Genomic DNA, 16,786 nt, shown 5'->3' on the forward strand with positions numbered 1-16,786 from the left:
GCCAGGCAGTTTCTCCTGATAAACACACACCAATTTAAATAATTTCTCAGTTTTACAGGTTATAGTCAATGAAATAAGTAACTTCCATTTCTACAGTCTTTGATAGCATCTCTTTATATGTAATTATATTTACCCCACACTTTCAACATCAACCCTAAGGCTTATAGTTCATGTAAGTACATGTTAGTAAGACATCTAGAATGTCTTTGTCTGGCAATGTCATTGCTCCAGCTAGTAAAGTGCTTCAATAAAATAAGGAATGCTTCTGGACTAGATGATATATTGGTCTATGACCATGTTGACTGAAAATGTTCAGGGTTACTGATAAAGACTGTATACTGATTAATATCATCATATCATGAAGACACATTACATACAGCACTTCAGTAATGCTGTTGAGCCATGCTTGCAATAGGTAATTCGGGTGGGCTCATTCTCACATTCTAACAAGATCTAATATATCAGAAACTCATGGTAAATGTAGATGATTTTTCAGGAGGTCTAGTGGGGCGTTTTGTTTCAAGCAGCTTATTTATAGCACTGGCTGTTTATACTTGTTTCTAAAAGGAATTTCAATATCATATAAAGATATAATTTGATCTACATATTCAGCATGTGTTTGAATCTCTGTAAACCGTTTATTAATATCTTTCACTGTACTAGTTGTATACTACCTAAGCATGGACAACTTAAATCTTCACAATGTATGAAAATATATATGCCTCTGAGGACATATGAACATATTTTATGTATTAAAAAAGAATATACATTGAATTTATATGCTTCCTACAACCAATAACTCAAACTATATTTTTCTCAAAAATGTTATATATTAGTAACTGTATACCATTTTTTTGTGAAACAACATATAATTTTAACCTTTCTTATCCTAATCTCTTTACCTGAAATACCTCTCATTGTCTCTATTCTTCATTTTCAGTAGTCAGATTCCTCTGTTCACCTTCAGAGTCTCCATCTTCACTAAGGTAACCTGCAAACCATGCTGCTCTTTGACTTTTCCCACAGAAGACTGCACTTTTCCTTCACCTTTTAGTGTATATTTTTCATACATGAACATAGTCTTGCTTGGTAAAGAGTACTTAAGACCAGAAAACATGATTTACCTTGTTAATGATTCATATACTATAGATAAGTCACTCATGTTTGAGCACTAATCCAAATCTTAACATGCATTAAATATTACATTTCATGAAATAATACAAGTAGAACTTTCTACTTTTGTTCTTTAATCTCATTGAATGGAATAATGCTTTATGAGAGCAAATTTATTGTAAATAATATTCATATTTTTAGTCATTATTTGAATGAACTAGAATTTTCAAATGATTAACTGCATATTTATTATTAAGTACATGGGTAACTAACTATGTTCATGTTTTGCTGACTTTATATCAAAGCTAATCTTTGGCAATTGTACAAGCCTAGAAACTAAAGTCCTACACTACACATGTAATTTATGCTAATCTACAGTAATGAGTCTATTTCTGCTGTCTGATGTTCGGTATTGATGAAGTCATGAGAGTTTAAGGAAAGGGACAGGTCAGATAAAGCAAGAGGCACGTCTTGATTGCTGCTACACAATAAACAATGCTCCAACAGAGTTTTAACATAGCTCCCTCCTCCTACACTAGTGTCTCAATCACAGAGACATGTAGAAACTCAGTGGTGTTTCATTTTGCTTGAGAGGGATAAAGATAGATGCTTATTAATTCACAGTTTACATAAAAGTACAACTTTCCATGGATACAGAAAAGAAAAGTAGTAGTTATAAGCACACACATCAAATAGTCATCCTCTTCCAAATTACTTGTCTAATCCAAAGGGGAGTTAATAAGTCCATCAACATGCATCTCTGACCTCTGTCAATTCTCTTTACCCAAGGTATTTTGGTGGTATATTGTCTCAGTAGAATGCATATTAGCATGTATAAGCTAGCTGTGCCATCAGATACCAATTTAATTTTTAATATAAAATATATGAAATTTATTATTCAAATTAATTTAACCAAGAGAGTGATGCCTTTTACTGGTTGGATTTCTAAATTACATTTTACGCTAGTTGAACTTGTGAGCACATTAATCAGCAAAGTCATCAACTCTGGTTTTATAGGGTTGTTCTTCAGTTAAATTAGATCACCCACTGGTGAGGAATAACATTTTTCCACAGCCATTGGGCCAAACTTAAAATACAATGATCTCTAACATCTAAGAAACTGTCAGTTGAAATTAATGAGATTTATCATTAAAGTGTCAAAAATCATAGATTTTAATTTTCTGCTTCAGTGTTTAAATCTATGCGATTATATCTGCTCAAAATTTATATAATTTTAATTTAACCTATTCCTACACTTTAAGAATTTGTTCTCCAATAAGGAAAATAAACTTTCACATCGTTGTAATTTACCTTTTCTTGTTATAAAATTGTGGTAAAGAAAAGCAAATTTGTAATCTTTAAATAATTCTAATCATTAAAAATGCATTAGACAAAATCTCAACATTATTTTAATATTTTAGCTTATTAGCATAAATTATAAACTAAAAGCATACCTATGCCTTTAATATATAATATTTGTTTGTAGTGGAATGAGCTTTCTGAAGTCAATCACATTATTAGCAGTAATATTTTCAAAATGATAACTTTTGTGTAGCTGGTATGAAGCTTTACATTTAGTACTCAAAAAGTGAGTGAAATAATTGATATGAATCAAACTGTACTTGGTTACTATAAATCCAGAATGACTTGGATAGGTAGCTGTTGCAAGAGCTTCTACTGGTCAAGTTCTGCAGTTGTCTTTCTAACATACTGCTTGATTTTACTTGTCTGGAGGGTGAAGAATTGCAGTTTCGGATATTCCCAAATTGCTAGTCATAACCTATCTTGTCCTCTAATCATCAGTATACTGTGGTATATTAGAAAGGGATCTTTAAACATAATAAAATTTCATGGAATATGTTACCTCTTTAATATGATATTGTGACTCAACATGTTGATTATATAAAATGTTGGGGTAGTTATTTGATTAAAACACCAACTATAACGTATATGTTGTTATACGTGGTAAACAACAAAACATTATCTGAATTCACTGGGAAAGACTTGGTTTGCAAACAGGAAGGTCAAGACAGCTTTTTATAAGCTGCCATCTTCTTCCTTAGCTATGTATCAGAGATCATGCTGAGAGTACTTTGGGAAATATGTAACCAGGGGAAAAGGAGAAACATTTATATAAATCATTTTAGTATTTATAAATAACAAAATTCCCTAGTTTTACTTTTGCTAAACTTCAAGTTTTGTCTTTGAAACAGACATTCGTCTTGTATTATTTGTAGCATTTATAGAGGTATAGTCTTTCTTTCAAGTTGATTTGTGTTTTCTAACACAGTGACATCAAATTATTATGAGGGATCCCAAAGTTTTGATTGCTTAGGAACGTAAAATTGCTTAAAAAAAAAAAAAAATACAGTGCATCACTAGAGAATCCTGTTGAAATGAGGCACAAAGAAAAACCGTTGGTTTGACCAGGTAAGTGGTTTATCCAGGCTGCATATAAAAATTTCTCATATTTTTATGTTGTCACTAGATTGATTTATGATTAATTCTGGGTGAATAGTTCAGAATAATAAATCAGAACTTAATCCATACAAAGGCATACACATATATTTATTCCCTACCAAGCGAAATGAGCCTTTTTGTTAGCTGAGTTCACATCTGACTTGTGGAATCCTTCATTCTAAATAACCTTCAATTCAAAGGGAGAACTCATCTAGTCTTAGTCTATTTCCTTCCAATCTCCCTTGAGATTACCGAAATGCATCTGTGCAAATGGACTCTGGGGTTCAAGGCAGCCATGTGTATGCAAATGCACACTTGTACTTTACATTCTCATCACCTGGCTCTTGTGTACAATGTTTTATCTTTCCTTTCACCCTTGACGGAATGAGACATAAGCAAACATGGATGCAGTAAAATGAGAAAGGAGTCTAGAAAGTGTGGTAATTTCACACTATAAAATGGGACAGTTTGAGGTACAGACTATTTCTAGGGGCCTTTAATGCAATATGTGCAGCAGTCAACACAATTATATATATATATAGGTCTCACCAACTCGAGATGAAAATCACAGCAACTGAAAAAAGTCTATGTTAAAAACAAAACACGTTTAAGCCAATGACAACAATTTTTACATCAGGAAATATAAAGAAATGTTTACATCACTATCTTGCTTTGCAAAATATCTTAAAATATCTCTCCATAAACACACATTCACACACACACACACACACACACACACACACACAAACACACACACATTCTCTCACTGTGTAGAATATTTCATAATTCATGCTGTGGTCTTAATTTGTAAATTAACTTATTTCTCTTCATGATTTTAGTCATTGGGTCTAATCTCTATGAATTTAAATAGTGCAATAATAATTAAGCCACTAAATTTGTAGGTTATATCTTTTGAAACATAAAAATAATTTTTTGAATTTGTTAAGTTATCTTCAGATAACTAATGAATGAATTACACAAGATGCTGTTTTAAAAACAAGGAGCTCCCCTTGTCAAAAGACTTGTTACTGTAGATAGTCTTGGGATAGACATTGATTGAACTTTAGTACTTCCTAAGAGAAAAAGATTAAAAGACAAATATGTGTGTTTTCTTTTTCCCAAAGAAGGTTTCTTTGTGTGTAATCCTGGCTGTCCTGGAACTTGCTCTGTATACCAGGCTGTTCTGGAATTTGCCTGCTTTTCCCTCTAAATCCTGGGATTAAAGCTATGTCCCTCCATTATTAACAGATGATGGCACCAACCAAGGACAAACAGAAGGTCTGGTCAGCTGGCTGCAGTCACCATGTCAATTGTTGCCCTGAGGCTTAGGGACACTTTTACTTCAGCTATGAAATAGAAGCTTAATTTTGGGAGATTATCATAAAGAACATAAAGCCAAACATGTTCACGTGTTCAATAAGTATTTATAATTTTAATAATGTCTACCAATTTCACTAGTAAAGAGTAGAAAACATTGTATACTTTAAGATTACAAGGCTAAAGGCGGCAGGGTTTTCAATGCATTTATATAGCTACATCATATCCTAACACGGATTTCTTCTTGTTTCTGTTTCTGTCTGTCTCTCTTTTCTTTTAGAAAATAATTTGAATTCCTTAAATAAAGTCAGTGTCTGGGAAGAAACCTGTAGACATTACAAGAGTTAATAGCTAAGTACATGATACAACCATTTAAGATTATAATCAGAGAAGTAACAAGAGATTTTTTAGAATAAAAGGAAAATGGAGAACAATACCAGAAGGCCTTTTAGTTCTTATTATAATTGATAATTGTACCTGAGTAGTAAGAGTTAACATTTTAACAGTATTTAGAAAGTCTACTTATCAAGGGCAATTAGCATAGCAAAGTACTGATTCCTGAAGTTGTATTCTTAGCTGATTGTAATCTAAGCAAAATTTTATCACAGGGAAAAGAAAAGGAAGACGCAAGATTGATTGCAATAAGAAAGAAAAAGAAAAATGCTATCAAATTCGCACTTAATGCAAACTGTTATTTCGAGAGCCATTAAGGTAGTTTTAAAGGAGAAGGGATGGTCACGGAAGGTGGAACATGATCTGGGCTTGCAGTGTATGTGAACGTGGAAGAGCAGGGGGTGAGATTAGCATATTAAACACAGATGCAGAGCTTCCCATAGACAGCCACACTCGAGCTCTATCTATCATGCTGATGTACTTTGACTTTAAACTACATTTTGTATACACATATTGATTGTTATAATTGTTAGGACTCTTCCAAAGTTCACTTCACAGTTACTTGGCAACAACGAGGTATTCTCTGCCTTACAATTACTTGGCACTATAAAAGGGGCTACTTGCCCCCCTCACACTCTTGCTCTCTTCTCTTGCACTTTTGCTCTTACTCCTTTGTCTCTCCTCTCCCCAAGCCCCTCCCACCAACGTGCTCACGGCTGGCCTCTACCTCTCTACTCCCCTTCTCCTCTTCTCTCTCTACTCCCACTACCCTCTTAACTCCACCCCCCATGCTCTGAATAAACTCTGTTCTATACTAATACCATCATGTGGCAGGTCTTTCAGGGGGAAAGAATGCCTAACATGAGTCTGCCAAAAGTATCTTCCTCCCCCCCATACCTCACCACACCTCCATAGAACATAGCCTTCTACTCTCTTTATCTTTTTTCCTAACAATTTTCTTTCTAAATCATGAGAAATTTTAAGAAGAATACACTTTATGTCATAAGGATTAAAACCTAAAAATATAAGGCAATCAATTCTGCAGGGAAAAGATCTTTTCGTAAGCCTAATATATGGGAATCCCATTGAAGTTGAAGACTTATGATATTCCTCACATCCAGATATCTGATTGGACACATCAAGCACTGAGCAGCTTGCAGTGACACTGCTACATTACATCTATAACCATATTAATAGAGTATAAACCAGAATATTAAATATGTGCTTTAAATTATACTCATGGTAAGTCCCAGTTTAAAAGATTAAACAGGTAAGATCAAAATATTAGGAATTTTTGTTAACCTTAAGGGAATTTTAATAGCATCCAGAAGGAAAAACATAGTGAAATCCTGGTAGCTCTACTAAGAAGATCAAAAGTTATTAAAAGAGAATTGGGTTAGAAACAGACCGTGTTTACTCTCTGGGAGCTCTGAGGGGTCTAGTTGGTTGATATTGTTGTTCTTTCAATGGAGTTACAATCCTCTACAGCTCCTTCAGTCCTTTCTCTAACTCCTCCATTGGGGTCCCTGTGCTCAGTCTGATGGTGAGCTGCAAGCATTTTAATATGTATCAGTTAGGCTCTGATAGAGCCTCCCCAGTACACTTTGGGGGACCCATGGCTCAAGCTGCACATGTAGCAGAAGATGGAATTGTCTGGTAACAATAAAAGGAGAGACCTTGGTCCTGTGAAGGCTCCTTTTCCAAGAGTAGGAGAATGCCAGGGGGCTGAGTTGGGAGTGGGTGGGTGGGAGGGGGGGCATACTCAAAGAAGTAGGGTGAGGGGGGTATGGGAGAGGGGGGAACAGGGTAAGGGGATGACATTTGAAATGTAAATATATAATATATCCAATAAAAATTTTTAAAAAGGAAGAAAGAAACAGACTGTGTAATAAGAGATGAAAAAGCACTCACAAGAGTGCAAGTGATATCATGCTCTCTGGGGAGAGTCCAAAGGCATCCAGGCTTGAGGTATGGCCTTTGTGCTGTCCTTTTGTACTGTGAGCCTTGGTTTTGTGCTTTCTCTCTTCCTCAGGAAGGCCTCTGTTCTTCCTATGAAAATTAGCTTCCTTCAAATGTTAATCATGGTTTTTACTTCTTGTTCATATTAACCTACCACAGCTTTTGTAGAGGACAGATGGGTCTCTTTTGAAGAATATTTGCATGGCTATTTCAAGCTCCAATCCTGGATGTTGAATCTCTTATAGGATTTGCTGCTGTTCTGTGGGAGCAGTGAATAAGATGCTAATTTCCGGAATTCTGGAAACATTTCCCTGTCATTGAACCACCAAAGGACATAGAGTCAACACACAGAGACAAATAATGATGAAGTCTTTGAGGTTCTCTTATCAACCATTCCTCTTTGTAGACAGTTTATTATTATTAGCAGATGATGAACAGATGTGTTTCTGAACTCAAGACTAATACTGATTTTTTTCCCCTCAAATGACATAAATCTTGCAAGAGACTTCTAGTTGTTTAGCAAAATTGTGAGAGCAAAATTCATTCAAGTAATTTTAGCAGATTATTTTATATTAAACCTCCCGTGAATTCACTGAACACCATTTTTACTTATGACTTGAATAATACTTCATATATAACACTTTCAAAGAGTGGGGATACAGAATATGTTAATGTAAAAAGCCTTCCTGTACATACACATACATGACACCCACACAGATACATGTGTGCATATACATGTATATAAAAAGGAAAGTAATTTGTACTTCCTTCTTTTTAAATTAACTTTAGGACCTTTTTAATGCTTTCCTAATGCCACTGACCATGCCATGCTCTTAACAGAGCATTGTCAGTCACAGAGCACTAGACATCACTTTTGTGTGTTTGATCAGGGTTTGAAGACACCAAGAAGCACTTGAGAGAGAAGGTGAAACATTTTTTTTTTTTTAATATTTTAAGTTTGAAGGGCTCCTCTTTCACTTTACCTAGGACTGAGCTTATATAAAATGAAGAGATTAGTTTAAGTGGAAAAGTGCCTGCTATGAGTATTGCTTACACCTTTATACATGCTTGGGAAATGTGAATAATTTATTATAAATGGTAAATACTAGAGAGATGAATTTTCCAGGAAACGACAGAAGTTTGAATGCATATAGGAAATACAAAACAATAGCCACATCTCATTTAATTTATAAAACGTGTGATATTTTGATATCAGAATTGTTTTCATTCTTTGATTGTAGAGTTAATATATACTCTTACATATGTGTTGGTCCACTTATTGTGCTGCTGGAAATAGAAAGTTGGAGTCATTGTTGCTGATCAGAAATGCATTGTCTCACTGTTCAAGTGAAGTCCATTGAGAAGTTTCAGCCACTGAACAGTCCAGTCATTTTCAAGCATTTGCTTCATGACATGAAGACAGTATTTCTAAAGAAGTATATGCCACATATATAACATCCCACTAAGAAATGACATTGATAGATAGTGTGGCAAAATGTGAACAGCTTTGATATGTTTTGAGTATTTCCACTAGAAGATGGTTTACAAGTGTAATTCATAATGCAACAGGATTATGACAAGATTTAGACTGTGAGGTCTCTACTTTCATGAATAGATTGTTGCCAGAACTGTGAGAATATTCCCTGCAGAAGTGTGGTTGGTACCTCCCACACTGCATTTTATTCTCCATATGGGAGATGATGCAGCAACAGGGTCACGGTCTTGGAACTCTTCGCCTCCCGAACAATGAGACTGTACCTTCCTACTTAACATAAATTACTTTGTCAATTCTATTTCCGAATAGCAGCACAAAAAGTAGGGTGACAGAAATGACGAAGTATATTAGCATTACAGTTAAAGGATAAGAACTATTCTGACATCAAACTGTCACAAGTTTTATAAAATAAAAATGGCGTCACTATGATTTTTGAGGACTCTATCCATATTCAAATGGAGAAACTGTAAACAACTCTTTCTTCAGTGAAAATAATAAGGTTTTTCTGGAGCAAGGAAAAAGAGACATAATGTTAAACTAGGTTCAGAAAAATCTAATAACTATTCTAGATTTATTCTCTGTTCATATTCTATTCAGCTGCTGGATGCACAGAAAATCCATGCAACTCCGGCCTTCCTATGGTGGTACTTCACCTTCTCACTTAGCTAATGAAATACATATTCAGGTTTATGTGTGTCAAGAATGAGGAGAACCTTGCAAGGGAAGATTCTGTGGAGCATCTTCCTTGTTGCAAATGAGGCCTCACAAAGCAAATGCTTTACATACCAAAAAACACCAAGGGCACTGCATGGGAAAGGATTTCTAATTGTTGCACTCAGATTCTCCTGAGATATAAGATGGAAGTCAATGGTGGGGGTAACTACATAATGCTCCATTTGACTTAAGGCATACTCTATGAGATGGAACCATACCCAACTCTGCTTGGGTGGCTAAGAACCCGAGTTTAGATATCCAGGGATGTATATGGCAGATCTTGAAAAAGAAAGTTGTAATCAATAAAATGACTCCTAGTGATGTCCTTCTATACTCATAGACCAGTGTCATATTCAGCCATAATCAGAGAAGCTTCCTCTTGAAGAAGATGGGAAAAGTGATGAGACCCATAGCTACACATTACACAGAAATTCAGAGACCTTGTAACATTTAGCGATATATGGGGTGTCTCCACTAAATCCCTTCTCTCAGAGCTCAAGTCATCTCATAGGGGAGGAGGCAGAAAAGGTATGAGGGCCAGAGGGGATGGAGAATATCAGCAGAATAAAACCCTCTGAAACAACTGAGCAGAGCTCACGTGGATTCTTAGAGCCTGAAGCAGCAGCACAGTGCCTACAGGGTCTGTGCCAGGTCCTCTGTATGTGTGATCGCTTCCAGTTGAGTGTTTTTGTGGGACTCCTGAGTGTGCAGATACACGGCTCTCATGGCCTCAGTGTTGGCTCATCAGCAACCGCTGCTACCAGGACCATTTCTACCATGTACCCAGGCTGAAGGACCGCTCTCCTGAGTGCTGTAGCTATTGTGTGACATAGCTAATTTCCCCACTTTCACCCCAAGTCCAGCTCTTCTGTCTGCCATAGATGGCAAGAGAGAAGGAAGGGGATTAGGGTGTCTGTCCTTCATCCACATATTATCCTCTTCTCTTTGGCTCTTTTTGTTTCCTAGGTGTGTCCGACCTCGAAGAGACGGCTTTTCTTTATCATATTATATTTTATTTTCCAAAAACATTCAACTATGTTCTTAGAAAAAATGTAAGGCAATGGAGACTCTCTTAATCATGTATCTCATGATGATTATGTAGAGCTACAAACAAAAAAAATGGGTTTGAGGATTTTTAATACAAAAAATAGGCATAGACATTGGGAATTGAGAAAAAAAAACATCTCGTTTCAACTTCAAACCACAGCCCAACTTTAAAGTCTGACTGAATCAATAGAAAGCTCTGATTTTATCACCTAGGATATATTCCATAGGATATTAATCACACTTTATAGTCACCATTCCATATATAACTTGGGTTACAATAAGCCCTATGTTAAATATCCATTCTGAGTATAAACTTTAAATACCTACATATGCTTATGAGAACCAATTTCTTTCAATTTCTCATATGAGATTCAATGCATCATTTATATAAAATAAAGCATGCTTTCCTACTATATAGCATTGACTATAGCCAGTACTTTTTTATGCCCCTGTGGCTTCCTATGCATTTAATCTATTTAGGTTGAAATTGGACACAAGAGGGTTGTCATAACACAGGATCTTAGAGAAGCATCCCTTTTCTCCTGTATGAGATGGTAAATCCACAAATTTAATGGGTAGAAAAAATGTGCAGGCATTTTCTAATACATAAAGGATAACCATGTGGAATTTTCACATCTATCCAAAAATGAACTTCTCAGAAACAATAAAATTTATTTTCCAGTGTAGTCATATAAGCTAACCTATCACTAGTTTGTCCTTGCTTAATAATTGGTAGTTTTTAGAAGGAATCAGAAAGAGGCCATTTTGTTGTTGTTAGATTTCAGTTTCTTCTGATATCTCTTTAACCCTAAGTGGATAGAGTAATAATCCTCCATAAACTTTGTCAGTTTTCACTGTGAAATTGCTCATAGCTTAAGTATTTGTTAATAAAAACCAGCACTTAGTTAATAGAGAATCCTTAAGTAAAAAGAAACACATTAAGCAGGGTTTTTCCTGTTAATATCATTATGGTTCATTTCAACACATGGAAATAATGTATTATAAATTCCCTTTCTAATCACTATCACTGATGAAAATGTCTGCTGCTTTGATGTGTGTGAAATGTCACTTTAGGTACAAGATACTCTAATTTCACAGTTGAACTGGAGAGTTGTCAAAAGCTACATTGAGTGATTTCCCATTTGCATGAATTCCAGAGAATCATTTGAAGTAGTCACAGTGAGATTTGACATGTCCTCTTATATGTTGTCACAGTGGGTTTTAGACATGAACAGCCTGTGTCTTTACTTGTTCCACCAACAAGGGTCAGTGCTTCCTTTTCACTCTCAACACCTCTATTCTACATTCTCTCAAAGTATATGTTCTATTTATTGATCAGAATTCTCATACTTCTGGCTTTATTTTGAAATGATCATACCATGTACATTTATGAGGTAAAACCACTTCCTTTTATATGATTTTTCTCTTTCTCTAAAAAACAAGCAATGAGTTTTAGGTACTATCAAATGTATAAAATTCTCATCCAACTATAATTCAAAGGCTCTTCATAGAAAAAAATGTGACAGAAAAATCTGTTTTCTTAGTGATCATAATTGCTTTGAACTGTGTGTATGACTACTAATTAGGTACAGTTAAATTCCTCTTCTGGGAACTTTATGCAAAAGCATTCATTTCTTAAGAAAGTATTGAACTCATGCAGCAAAATTCAATAACATAATGTTTAAAAAAACAGTTTTGATTGTATGTGTGTGTGTGTGTTAGAAAAAAGTAATCACAATTTCTTAATACTATGAGTGGTTCAAGCTAACTTCACATGTAATAATATTAAACAGAAGATTCTCTAACAAAAGCAGGTTGCGTGTGTAATGTGCAGACTAGATGTATATTTACTGATTAGTTTTCTTCTTACTGAGTGGTCCAGAGACTAACCTATGCATATGCCTTAAGACACATTCTATATAACTGAAACACACAGCACAATACACTCCACAAATCGACTTCTCATTAGGTTTTTCTCATGAGAGGGTACTTGATGCTGATGTTGAATTTTGGAGAATGTCAGTAAAGTCAGCAGGTCAGCATTTCTTGGATCACAGTTCCACATTACAATAGTTTTTTCACCAACAGATTTTAAACTTCTTTTACTTTCATCCCAGTGGTTTTTATAGGTAAATAATATATATGCTAGATTAGCTAAGTATGATTTATTGTATAGGTTCATTTTTCAAATAAATATTTTTTTCCCAAACGTACTTCTCTCTTTGCCATTTCAAAAACCCAGCCAGATAATAATGGAGTTAGAAATGGCAAAATAAATTTTATGTGATAATTTGTAAATGTCAGAATTATATACCATTCTAAATAACATATTATGGCTGTAGGCAGGGTACACATAGAACACTTTGGAAATGCTGAGAAAGAATCCTTTCTACCTGGCTCTCACATGAAAAGAGGGGTTAAAAAGAACGTAGCCATTTAAACCACAGATTAAAGTGTAATTATGCTTTATGACTAAGTTAATGGAGATTCACAGAGGGGATCCTTAATAGTGTTAGTAAAATTGGCAAAAACCATGGAAGCAGAAAGACGTGGCTCATCTATGACCAATCGTGTATATGTAGTAAAAGATAAATCTGAGTAGATATATTGACCAAGAATGCAGAAAAATGTAATGATAGAGCAAGAAGAATCAAATTATTCACAGGCCAAGGAGCTGAGAAAAGGACAATGGAAGTCAGCTGTTAGTCACAGAGGACAGAACATTGCATTAGGAGTAAGAAGGTGAAGACGGGCACAGTTTTGGACATGACAAAATGCTTAACCTATTAAGCCTGCATCAATCTGTAATCAGGGCCTCACTTGGAATGCTCTTTAATAAGCAAAGAACATGGCATATAGGAGAAATATTTATTCAAAAGGTGAAATGAGGCAATTTTTTTTCCTAAGCTTTGGGGATGTGGAGAAGCACAATTAATGAAAACACTGTTACTGAAAATCTTCAAGATTTGTGGTTAATTTCATAAACGGTTTTAAAGGTAACTTGTTAATAATTGTTCCATGTTATTATCCATATTGCTTTAAATACTCCGAAGCCTAAACATAAATATTAGACCATAATAATCTACTCATACTGTGGCTGACATTGGTCAAAACTCTGTTGTTCATGACTTTTATCTATGCCATTTGCAGCAGTGTGCTTACACACACACTGCCATGATTTCATGTGAATTATAAAATCCTTTCGGTTACAGGGAGAAGATTCAGAAATATACAGAAAAAAAAGAAATGGGCAGGTTATTGTTCATATGAAAGGCCAATAGATAAAGCATGACAATGAGTTCAAATACAGTGTTAGAGTCTAGTTTCTTAGCCACATTGGTCACTACAAAAGTGGTCAGTAGAAAATGAAGTTTCATTCCTCCTCTGAAGCTTTTCCTGGTGTTGTGAGAAGGTTGTTTGCATGGTAAGAGACCTGTCTTTATGGCGGGAAGTTTTTTCCCTCTGGAAAACCGCAAATATTTTCTTTCTTCTCTCTCTCTCTAACTGATTTTATTGGATATATTTTATTTACACTTCAAATGTTATCCTCTTCCCTGCATTCCCCTCCATATCCCCTATCCCATCCTCCCTCTACCTCCTTCTACGAAGGTGTTCACCCACCGACAGCCTCCAGCATCCCTGCCCAGACATTCTGCTATACTGGGGCATCTGGCTTGGCAGGACCAAAAGCTTCTCCTCCCATCGATGCATAACAAGGCCATCCTCTGGTACATTGCAGCTAGAGCCATAGATCAGTCTATATTTAGTTTTTGGATAGTATTTTAATCCCAGGAAGATTTGGTTGGTTAGTATTGTTGTTCTTACGGGGTTGCAAATACTTTCAACTCCTGAAATTCTTTTTCCTAACTTCTCCATTAAGGACCCTGTTCTCAGTTCTAGGGTTGACTGGAGCATTTGCTTCTGTATTTATCAGGCTCTGGCAGAGCCTCCCAGGAGACAGCTATAACAGGTTCCTGTCAGCATGCACTCATTGGCATCAGCATTATTGTTTGGGTTTGGTTGCTGTATATGGGCTGGATCCCAAGATGGGGCAGTCTCTGGATGGCCTTTCCTTTAGTCACTGCTTCAAGCTTTCTCTCCATAATTCCTCCTGAGAATATTTTTGTTCCCCTTTCTAAGAAGAACTGAAGCATCCATATTTTGATCTTCATTCTTCTTGAGCTCTGTGTGGTCTGTGAATTCTATCTTGGGTATTTTGAGCTTTTAGGCTAATATCCACTTAAGTGCATACCATGGATATAAATTTTGTCATTGTGTTACCTAACTTACGATGATATTTTTTGGATCTGTCCATTTGCCTAAAGACTTTCATGAAGTCATCGTTTTTTAATAGCTGAGCAGTACTCAATTGTGTAAATGTACCACATTTTATGTATCCATTCCTCTGTTGAAGGACATCTGGGTTCTTTCCAGCTTTTGGCTATTATAAATAAGGCTGCTATGAACATAGTGGAGTATATGTTCTTGTATGCTAGAGCATCTTTTTATATGCCTAGGAGTGGTATAGCTGGGTCCTCAGGTAGTAATATATCCAATTTTCTGAGAAACTGCAAGGCTCATTTCTAGAATGGTTGCACCAGCTTGCAATCCCACCAACAATGGAAGAATGATCCACTTTCTCCACATTCTTGCCACCATCTGCTGTCACTTGAGTTTTTGATCTTAGCCATTTTGACTAGTGTGAGGTGTAATCTCAAGGTTGTTTTGATTTGCATTTCCCTGATGACTAAGGATGTTGAACATTTCTTTCAGTGCTTCTCAGCCATTTGCTATTCCTCAATTGAGAATTTTTTTGTTTAGTTTTGTACCCCATTTTAATAGACTCTCTGAAGTCTAATGTCTTGAGTTCTTTGTATATATTGGATATTATCCCTCTTTCTGATGTACAATTGCCAGAGATCTTTTTCCAATCTGTTGAATGCAGTTTTGTCATAATGACAGTGTCTTTTGCCTTACAGAAGCTTTGCAATTCTATGAGGTCTCATTTGTCAATTCAGAAAATCTTCTGTGCCCACGTGTTCAAGACTCTTCCCTACTTTCTCTTTTATTAGTTTGAGTGAATTTAGTTTTATGTGGGTGTCCTTGATTCACTTGGACTTGGGAATTCTACAGGGTGATAAAAATGGATCAATTTTTGTTCTTCTATATGCTGATCTCCAGGTAGACCAGCACCGTTTGTTGAAAATTCTATCATTTTCCCACTGCAAGGTTATAGCTCCTTTGTCAAAAATCAAATTTCCATAGGTGTATAGGTTCATTTCTAGATCTTTAATTCCATTCCATTGATCTACCTTCCTTTCTTTGTACCAATATCATATAGTTTTTATGATTTTGCTCTGTAATATAGCTTGAGGTTAGGGATGGTGAGTCCCTAGAAGTTCTTTTATTGTTAAGAATAGTTTTTACTATCCTGGACTTTTTTGTTATTCCAAATGAATTTGCAAATTGTTCTTTCTAACTCTATGAAGAAATGAGTTGGGATTTTGATGGAAATTGCCTTGAATCTGTAGATTGCTTTTGGCAAGATGGACAGTTTTTTTTTCTCTGTTGATCCTGCTAGTCTATGTACATGGGAAATCTTTCCATCTTCTGAGATCTTTGATTTCTTTCTTCAGAGATTGAAGTTTTTGTCATATAGATCTTTTACTTGCTTGGTTAGAGTCACCCCAAGGTATTTTATATTATTTGTGATGATTGTGAAAAAAGACAGCATTGTCAAAGAATGATCCGGATCAAACTAAATCTCTCCCCATGGAAGAATGCAGGTAAATCAATTTCTATCATCCTCTACCAAACTCAACTCTAAATTCACTAATGCCTTCAACATAAGACTAGATACCCTGAATATTATAGAACAAAAAGTCTTGAACTCATTGATAAAGGAAAAGACGTTAGAGAGGATGTAATAAGACCAAAGATTAATAAATAGGGCCTTGTGGGACTGAAAAACTTCTGTATGATAAAGAACAGTGTAATTCAGACAATGTAGCACACTCCAGAAAAGGAATAAAATCTTTATCAATTATACATCTAATAGTGGATTAATATAAAAATGTATAATAAATTTAAAAAAAACTGAGACATTAAGAAAACCGATAACCCAATTAAGATGGTCTAAAAAGCTAGCTGGAAAGCTCCCCAATAGTAAAATACAAGTGCCTGAAAAACAGTTAAAGAAACGTTCAACATTTATGAAAAATCTCTTGTAAACTACTTTGATATTTTATTCTATACCATACAGTATGGCCAAGAACAACAAAACAAAAC

Source organism: Micromys minutus (assembly GCF_963924665.1).
Source record: "Micromys minutus genome assembly, chromosome: 7".
Taxonomy (NCBI): Eukaryota; Metazoa; Chordata; class Mammalia; order Rodentia; family Muridae; genus Micromys; species Micromys minutus.